General features: G+C 39.1%; 1 long non-coding RNA gene across 1 annotated transcript; it reads left to right on the top strand.

Moving 5' to 3' along the window:
- Window positions 1–24: 24 nt before the first annotated feature.
- LOC140453586 (uncharacterized) lies at window positions 25–7962 on the top strand. The gene is made up of 3 exons (XR_011952443.1): window positions 25–473; window positions 3190–3409; window positions 6090–7962. It is a non-coding gene; the product is annotated as an uncharacterized lncRNA (long non-coding RNA).
- The last annotated feature ends 313 nt before the right edge of the window (window positions 7963–8275 follow it).

Below are 8275 nucleotides of genomic sequence, written 5' to 3'. Positions count from 1 at the left end.
GTGATCCACCTTGGTGGGTGGGGCCTCTGGGTAAATGATACAACGAAAGAGATACAGTGAGGGATACATGTAGAGAATGTCGTAAGCATAGAGATTGTGATACAACATGAGCGATACAGATACAGTGAGAGAATAATTCACAAAGAGATAGAGAGGATATAGTGAGATTAATAGAGGGGATGATATAGAGATAGAGACAGAGAATGGTACACAGAGGGAGAAAGGTTCAGAGAGTGATATATTGAGTGAGAGTGATGGGGCTGAGAAAGTGATATAGTGAGAGAGCGATACAACAAGAAAGAATGTATTTCACAGAGAGTATTTTTCCTAGTTAAGTCATGACATTCAAGATATTTTATTGCACAAAGTTGCTATTATCAGTAGAAGACATTGTTACTTGTTATGAGCAAAATAGGAAGTGGTTTAATAACAAAGGCAAAAAACTTTTGGCAGAGATATTATCGCAATGTGGGGTGAGTTATACATTATTTTAAGCATCAGTTGTGAACAAGTTGTGACACACAATATTTTTGAGAATATATTTGACAAAACAGATACATAGTTACCTGATCTATTTGGGACTAATGTGAAAATTGCCATGAAAATTGCAATTTTCACGCAATGAAATGTTCAAGTGTTTTCATTCTTATGTACATTTGGCACTTCACTTTTGAACCTGCAGGATAGTTATAAAGTCCCTGGAACTTTATACAGTAACAACTTTATATGCAGTGGTCAAAATATTTCAGTTGAAAGCTTCTTGGGAGATTTTACTGAGCATCACCTTTTGATTTTAGAGATTTGATGCAGAGCTTCTTTTTAATTCTTACTAACACTTTTATGAGGTGGGCAGTGAGATAGAAATTTTATGTTCTGTATCTTTTTATTGGTTTCTTCTTGACAAAGTCCAGTCTATATGGGCAAAACTCAAAATATACTATCAAAAATTAGATGTGATCCCAAAATTGCACAACAGTTGATACATAGTCCTGAATATGCTAAGAATTACACTAACAACCCTAATTTAAAATTGTCACAACTCTGTATTCTAGATGTGGGATTACAATGTCCATCATCAAGAGTATCTCTAATAATACTCCTGACCAAACTGGCAGAGTCCCTTAGTACATAACTGCTAGACTGAATCTGTGCCAGGTGGTGAGGGAACCAACAAGAGGGAATAATCTAATCTCCTTGACCTTATACACACCAATCCACTTTTTGCAGAAGCCTTCACCGACAAATATATCAGTAGGAGTGTCCATCGTCAGTCCTTATGGAGGTGAAGTTCTGATTTAACATTGAGGATAACATCTATCATATTGTGCGGCACTGCTAGTGTTCTAAATGGCTCAAATAGATCTATCAACTCAAACCTGCATCCATAAGAACAAGGAGCAGGAGTAGGCCATCTGGCCCTTCAAGCCTGCACCGCCATTCAATAAGATCATGGCTGATCTTTTCATGGCCTCAGCTCCATTTATTCACCCTCTCACCATAACCCTTAATTCCTTTATTGTTCAAGTTGTGTGTGTGCCATCAATAACAAAAGATTTGTATTCAGTTACATGATCTGGCTTTTCCCCAGTTTACCATTAACAACAAGGTGGGAATTCATCTCTGGTTCAATGAACAGTGCTGGAGGGGATGGCAGGAGTATTATCAAATACATTTTTAAAATTCACTCAATGGGTATGGACATTGCTGGCCAGCCAGCATTTATTGCCTGTCCTGAGTTGCCCTTGAGAAGATGGTGCCTTCTTAAACTGCTGTAGTCCACATCTAAGTATTATGTGCCAAGCTTGTAAAGCTACAGCAGAGGACTATTGCATGCAAAGCAGAGTAAGCAGCATGCAATACATAAGATTAAGCAATTCTGTAACCAATGGATCAGATCTAAGCTCTGCAGTCCTGCCGCATTCAGTTTTATTCTGGTGGAGAATTTTCAATTAACAGGAGCTGGAGACTCCAAAAAACATTCCCATCCTCAATGTTGGGGCTCTGTAGCATAACTGAAAATAAAAATACAGGAATGAAGTATTTGCATCCATCTGCAGCCAAAAATGCCATATGGATGATTCATCCCTGCCTCCTTCCAGGACCCTCAACCTCACAAGGAATTGTCATGGCAAATGAACCAAAAGCAGTTATTTCCCTGAGTCTTTGTTTAATTGAAAGAGGCATGATGCCTGGGCATGTATAGGTTAGAGCCCTGCATATGAATATATGTCAGTCCTTGCAAGCATAATGAGCCACTTTGTGAGCCTGGCAGATAATGTGATGGTAACGTGCCTTTAAAAGGAATTTGTTCTGTGCTGTTCACTTGCAGAGAGATGTTGCCAGTGGCGCTGGAATGCCTACTTCAGAAACATTTAGAGTCATAGAGATGTACAGCACAGAAACAGACCCTTTGGTCCAACATGTCCATGCCAACCAGATTCCCAACTCAGTCTAGTCCCACCTGCCAGTACCTGGCCCATATCTCTCCAAACCCTTCCTATTCATATACTCATTCAGATGCCTTTTAAATGTTGCAATTGTGCTAGCCTCCACTACTTCTTCTGGTAGCCCATTCCACACATGCACCGCCCTCTGTGTGAAAAAGTTGCCCCTTAGGTCTTGTTTCTTTCCCCTCTCACCCTAAACCTATGCTGTCTAGTTCTGGACTCCCCCACCTCAGGGAAAGAGACTGTCTATTTACCCTGTTCAAGTCCCTCATGATTTTATAAACCCCTATAAGGTCACCCCTCAGCCTCTGACACTTGTATTAATATTATGAATATCTTACCAGATGTGAAAGGTGTATACTAATGTATTTGCAACGGAATGAGATTGATTTGCAACTTTTATGTTTATGACTTTGGTTTTGATAAGTATGATGATCTAAATGGCATTGCAGATAACACAACTGAAGTGATGCTTTGCTGACAATACATTACTGTAAGGAAATAATGCTCACCACTGTCTGGAGGTGCCCTGGAGGACATAGCAAACCTAATAGAGACAATCCTCAGATAAGTCTTTGGATCAAAAGGTGGGGTGGGGATGTTGCATAAGGCTGAAGATAACTGGAAGTGATAGTAATTGACAAGAGACTTAACAATGGACTGTTATGTGAATTAAGTTATACTGAGTCAGGTCTGCTGTGGGTTAAAACTGCAAGAAATCATGAAACGTTGTCTCTTGCAGATAAGACATACATTTGGACAAAACATTTGGGATTGATCATTTGCACAGAAAAATCCGAATAAGACACATTATTGGCATCGAGACTTGTCTATAAAGAGCTTGAAGCAATCTCTTTATACAACAACACGTCAAAGATTCAAGTTGTGCAAGTACCCTACATAGAAGGCGTGGTGAAGACATCGAGCAAAGTTTCAGCTTGGCCAGTTGTGAACTCTCCTAGGTAATAACATTTGGATATTGTTACAGAGATCAGGGTAGTGAAATACAGTGATTGAAATATCTCTAGTAGTTAAAAGTGTGTGTTATTCGTTCAAGAAATTCAACAAATTGTGGTTTTATAGATCTCTAAGTATCTCTGCTGTATCTTCGTCAATTATATGTATTGTTTTCTCTCAGAGACAGGCAACACTTGTCTATCAAGTTAAAGTACCAACTCAGGGTGTTGGGGGGTGTGGGGGGAAAGGGGAATAGACCAGGTAGTTATTGATTTTAAGAGTTTGTGTGATTGTCACTCCTCAAATTTTGTAAATATATTTCATTAGTAATAAATAGTTCTCTGTTCTTCATTAAACAAACTGTCAGAAGTCATTGTGATGGGAGTATAGCTCAAGGGCAGCAAGTTGTTGGAAGGCCAATTGGACAAAGTTATTGTGATGACTTCACAAAACTTTCATCACAAAATGAACCTTTGCTTCCCACTTTGTTCGTATGGGAGGCTAATTCAGTGTCCATGATGATACGAGTGAGATTAAACATTTGCATTGTTGACCAAGACAAGATTGCATTCTTAAGTGAGGAGTGTTATGGAATACTCCCCAATTAGCTCAATAGGTGCTGCTCCAACATTCAAGAAGCTTGACACCATCCAGGACAAAGCAGCCCTCTTGACTGGCACCACATTCACAAGCACCCACTCCCTCCCGATGCTCAGCAGCAACAGTGTGTACTACAGACAAGATGCACTGCAGAAATTCAAAGATAGACAGTACCTTCCAATCTTGAAGGACAAAGGCAACAGATATATGGGAATATTGCCACCTGCAAGTTCCCCACAAATCCACTCACCATCCTGATTGGAAGGGTATGGCCATTTTGTCACTGTTGCTGAGTCAAAATCCTGGAATTCCCTTCCTAAAGGTATTATGGGTCAACCTACAGCATGTGGACTGCAGCAGTTCAAGAAGGAGCTCACCACCATCTTCTCAAGGGTGACAGGGGACAGGCAATAAATGGTGGACAATCAGCGATGCCCAAGCCTCAAGTAAATTTTTTTTTTAAATTGTTAAAACTTTAAGTCGCTCACTGGTACAAATTTAACAAATCAATAAGCCTGGGTTATGCTTCAAAGTTTCTGTTGTTTGTAGTATCAAGAAAGATCCTTCAGAATCAAAGATCAGGTGGTGCAAGGCAACCAACTAGTAAATTAGCAAAATTGTTTTTTATTTTTGAAACAGTAGTGCACCAAGATATTTGTTAGTAGATTCACCACGTTCATGGGGCACAAATTATAGCAGCCACAAGCAGAACACTGTATTAGATTAGATTCCCTACAGTGCAGTAACAGGACCTTCGGCTGAACAAGTCCACACCGACCCTCCAAAGAGTAACCCACCCAGACCCATTCACCTACTCATGCACCTATCACTATGGGCAATTCACCTGACCCGCACATCTTTGGGCTGTGGGAGGAAACCCATGCAGACACAGGGAGAATGTGCAAACTCCACACAGACAGTCACCTGAGGCTGGAATTGAACCCGGGTCCCTGGCGCTGCGAGGCAGCAGTGCTAACCACTTGTAAAGGGATTTTCTATTGTTGCTATTGAATCAGCAAGAAGAACAAACAGTGGATAAACAACTTTTAGCTCTGTGAGTGGTGTTTAAAAATTAGACAAAAGAAGCATGAGTGGGTGGAGTCAAGCACCCACACACCCAGGGTTTATGTTTTGCTTTCAGTCAAAGCTGGGAGCTTTTGGGAGTTGGTTGTTGGAGCTGTTAGATACAGCTCTCTCTGCTGCAGCTAAATGTTTGAGTTCTGCCTCTGCTACTAGATTTACTATTTTGGCATTCCTTTCTCCTGGAATGGAGATATCATGTGAGAAAAATCTGTGTTGCTGAATTTGCTTTGCCAAGGTTGTGTTTGTGGGATGCTGCTATATTGGAATAGTTGACAATTAGTAGTTAAATAGCATATTCTTTTGTTAAGTATTTCAATAGAGTTAAAGTTATGCCAATTCTTTTTTGTTTTGTTTGTATTTTACCTGTGGTGTAGAATTAAGTGTATTTTGCTTAAAGCCATGTAGTGGACCAATCGATTCACATCTAGAACACTGTGCCTTACACTTTCCTTTAAACAAAATAAAAGTTATGATCTGTTTTACCTCCATGATACATTTGAAGGGGTTTGGTCTGGTCCATAATAATAATCTTAAATGAGTTGTAAATATAATTTGTATCATGCTTGGGATTATTCAGTGGGTGCTCTCCAGCCATGGACTCACATACAATGTTGGAGACTGTATTTGGAGATTGAGTACAGGTTGCCTGATACAAACAACTGAAGGGATTTGATATTGATATGATTCTCAGTTGTTGAGACACTGTGTTTACTCATCTGCCATCACACTGATGCTGAAATCTATATATTAACATTGCATATTTATGTGTTAGATTAAATTACGTTTTGGCTAATTACAGCTTTCTATTAGTGGAAATACTATTTGCATTACTACTGCATAGTATCGATGTGAAGTGGTTAGTTTCATTTGTTGCACGAATTTTTCAGAAACTTTATCCTCCCAGCATAATTTGAGGTAGACTGGGTACTTTTCACTTTTTCTTCTCCTTGATGTGCCTGATGAGAAATTTGCTCATGGATATTCTTCTATTGTCTCCTGCAGGCCTACATTCACTGATCAACATACGCTCTGGGATTCCTACAGTTCCATGCATTAATTGGCAATCTTGTGAACTGGGCTAGCGCCATTTGCTGACTGTGTGAATTTGATGCTGAAATAAGGAGTGTCATTGCTCACTATGAGTTGTTCAAACACATGGATAGATCTAAGGCCACCACTTATATCTTTGTCAATAGCAACATATCAAGATATATACTCACGATTATTACTTAATAATGGACACAAAATCAACCATTTTTGTTAATTCACCCAAAGCAATCTCCCTCAGTTGAATATTCCAAAGGATTTGACAGTAGCATTAAATGGTTCTAAGTGCTGGCCATTGTCTGAATTCGTGTGAGATCAATTTGTAGTTCTCATTCGAAGGGAAGCAGCAATGGTTCTAATAAGGTATCGCAATGAAAGAAAATGCATAATTTTGCTTATTGATGATGTTTCTTAATACACTACAATTAATGGCAGCTCCAGAATGATGACTTTCCTCAGTAAGAGAGTTAAAGTCACTTATATTCCATTACAATTTAATGTATCTGGTTCTAAACCATTTGTGAAGTGCCATGATACACACTAATAGCAATACTCTGTGTTCCCTTGAAAAGGACTATGCCTGCTTGGTTCAACAAGTATATAATTATTTTATACAGAACCAGATTAGCTATAAAACCAAAGTACGTAATATTTTCCATCCTTATTAATGAATATAGATCTGATTTTGTTAGGATGTGAAATTGCCCTGTACACAATGTATGACTTTTGAGTAGTTCCTGTTGTGAGATCTACAAGGGGAAAGTGATTGTTATGCCATGTTGGCTGTCATGTTTTGTTTTATGCCCGGAAGATTCCTAATGCAGAAATTTTCTGTGGGACTTAACAATGATATCCACAGTTGGAGTTTATAGAAAATCAAATTTGTATGTTGCTTGCCTTGAAAGTTGTAAAAGATGTTCAGTATGATACCAAATACCGAGATATCACCAAGTCTATTTTGTACAGATTAACTGACTAACAATTAGAGTTGGAAACTGGAAAATGGACAATAACAGCTTGGATAGACCCAATAACCTACAACAAGACATGATAGAGTGCATCCAAAAAAATTAATCTGAATGATGTTGTTCTTTAGAGTGTGTGTGACTTACTGATTACTCCTCACAGCCAGTCTGTATCTGTGAAAAGTGTTATTTTAGTGTAATATTGCAGAGGAAGTCATGAGAAATCGATTTGTATTTGAAGGTGAAAATGGATTCCAACTTGCTATCCACAGCACGGTTTGTGCGATTATCACTAACTTTCTTTCTAATCAATTGGTCTGCAGGTGTGATTGGAACAGAATGAGACTGGGAAATCTGGAAAGACTTAAAATGCAACACTTGACCCCCAATCCTGTCCAACATATCACAAGCATTCATGAACTGACACCCATTCTTTGCACTTATGTCCATTGAGAGTTGTTTGTATCATATGTACAAATTATGTTTGAACACAGTTTTGTCCTTAAGACTAAATGTATTAGCATATTATGTATAAAAAAGTTTGCGAATGCCAAATTGACTTACTGTTGCCAGTTATCTGGCTGATTCAGATTCTACTTGAAGATCAAAATAATTTTAGTTGTGAGTTGTGGCAGTGCCACCTTGGTGAGTTTGGGATGTGCCTGCTGAGGGACCCTGCAAGTATATCGGAATGACATTTATCAATACAGAGTGGTGATTTGATGTCAGCAGCAACAATTTGGAGCACCATGGAAAGGATGTTCTTTGAATGATGAGCTATCCATATATGATGTCACTTCGGTATACAGATAATGCAGACGTGCATATCATACATGCAATAAAAGCCTTATTGCCACACAAAATGTGATAGAGGAAATTATTACTGTGCTGAAACAATGCTTGAGCTGCCTAAAGTCCTCTGCAGGAGCCTTACCGTACTCAGCAGAACATGAATGAAAGGAAGATTCAGTCTCAGCAGTTACATGAGGCACTGAGAGAGGGAGTAGAGGGGACATGACCACCTATCCAGACAACTCCTTTCCGAAAGGGCATACCTGAGTGTGATACTAACCCCTCTGTCAATGACAATCAGAGCATTCAACTGGGCACAATGCACAAGTAAAATTCAAAAGCATTGCTCCCTAAGCATTTTGCCGAGAGCCCTTCTGCTCTTTC

Source organism: Chiloscyllium punctatum, chromosome 27, assembly GCF_047496795.1.
Source record: "Chiloscyllium punctatum isolate Juve2018m chromosome 27, sChiPun1.3, whole genome shotgun sequence".
Lineage (NCBI taxonomy): Eukaryota > Metazoa > Chordata > Chondrichthyes > Orectolobiformes > Hemiscylliidae > Chiloscyllium > Chiloscyllium punctatum.
The sequence above is the reverse complement of the archived record's forward strand: the minus strand, read 5'-3'. Positions and strand labels throughout refer to the sequence as shown.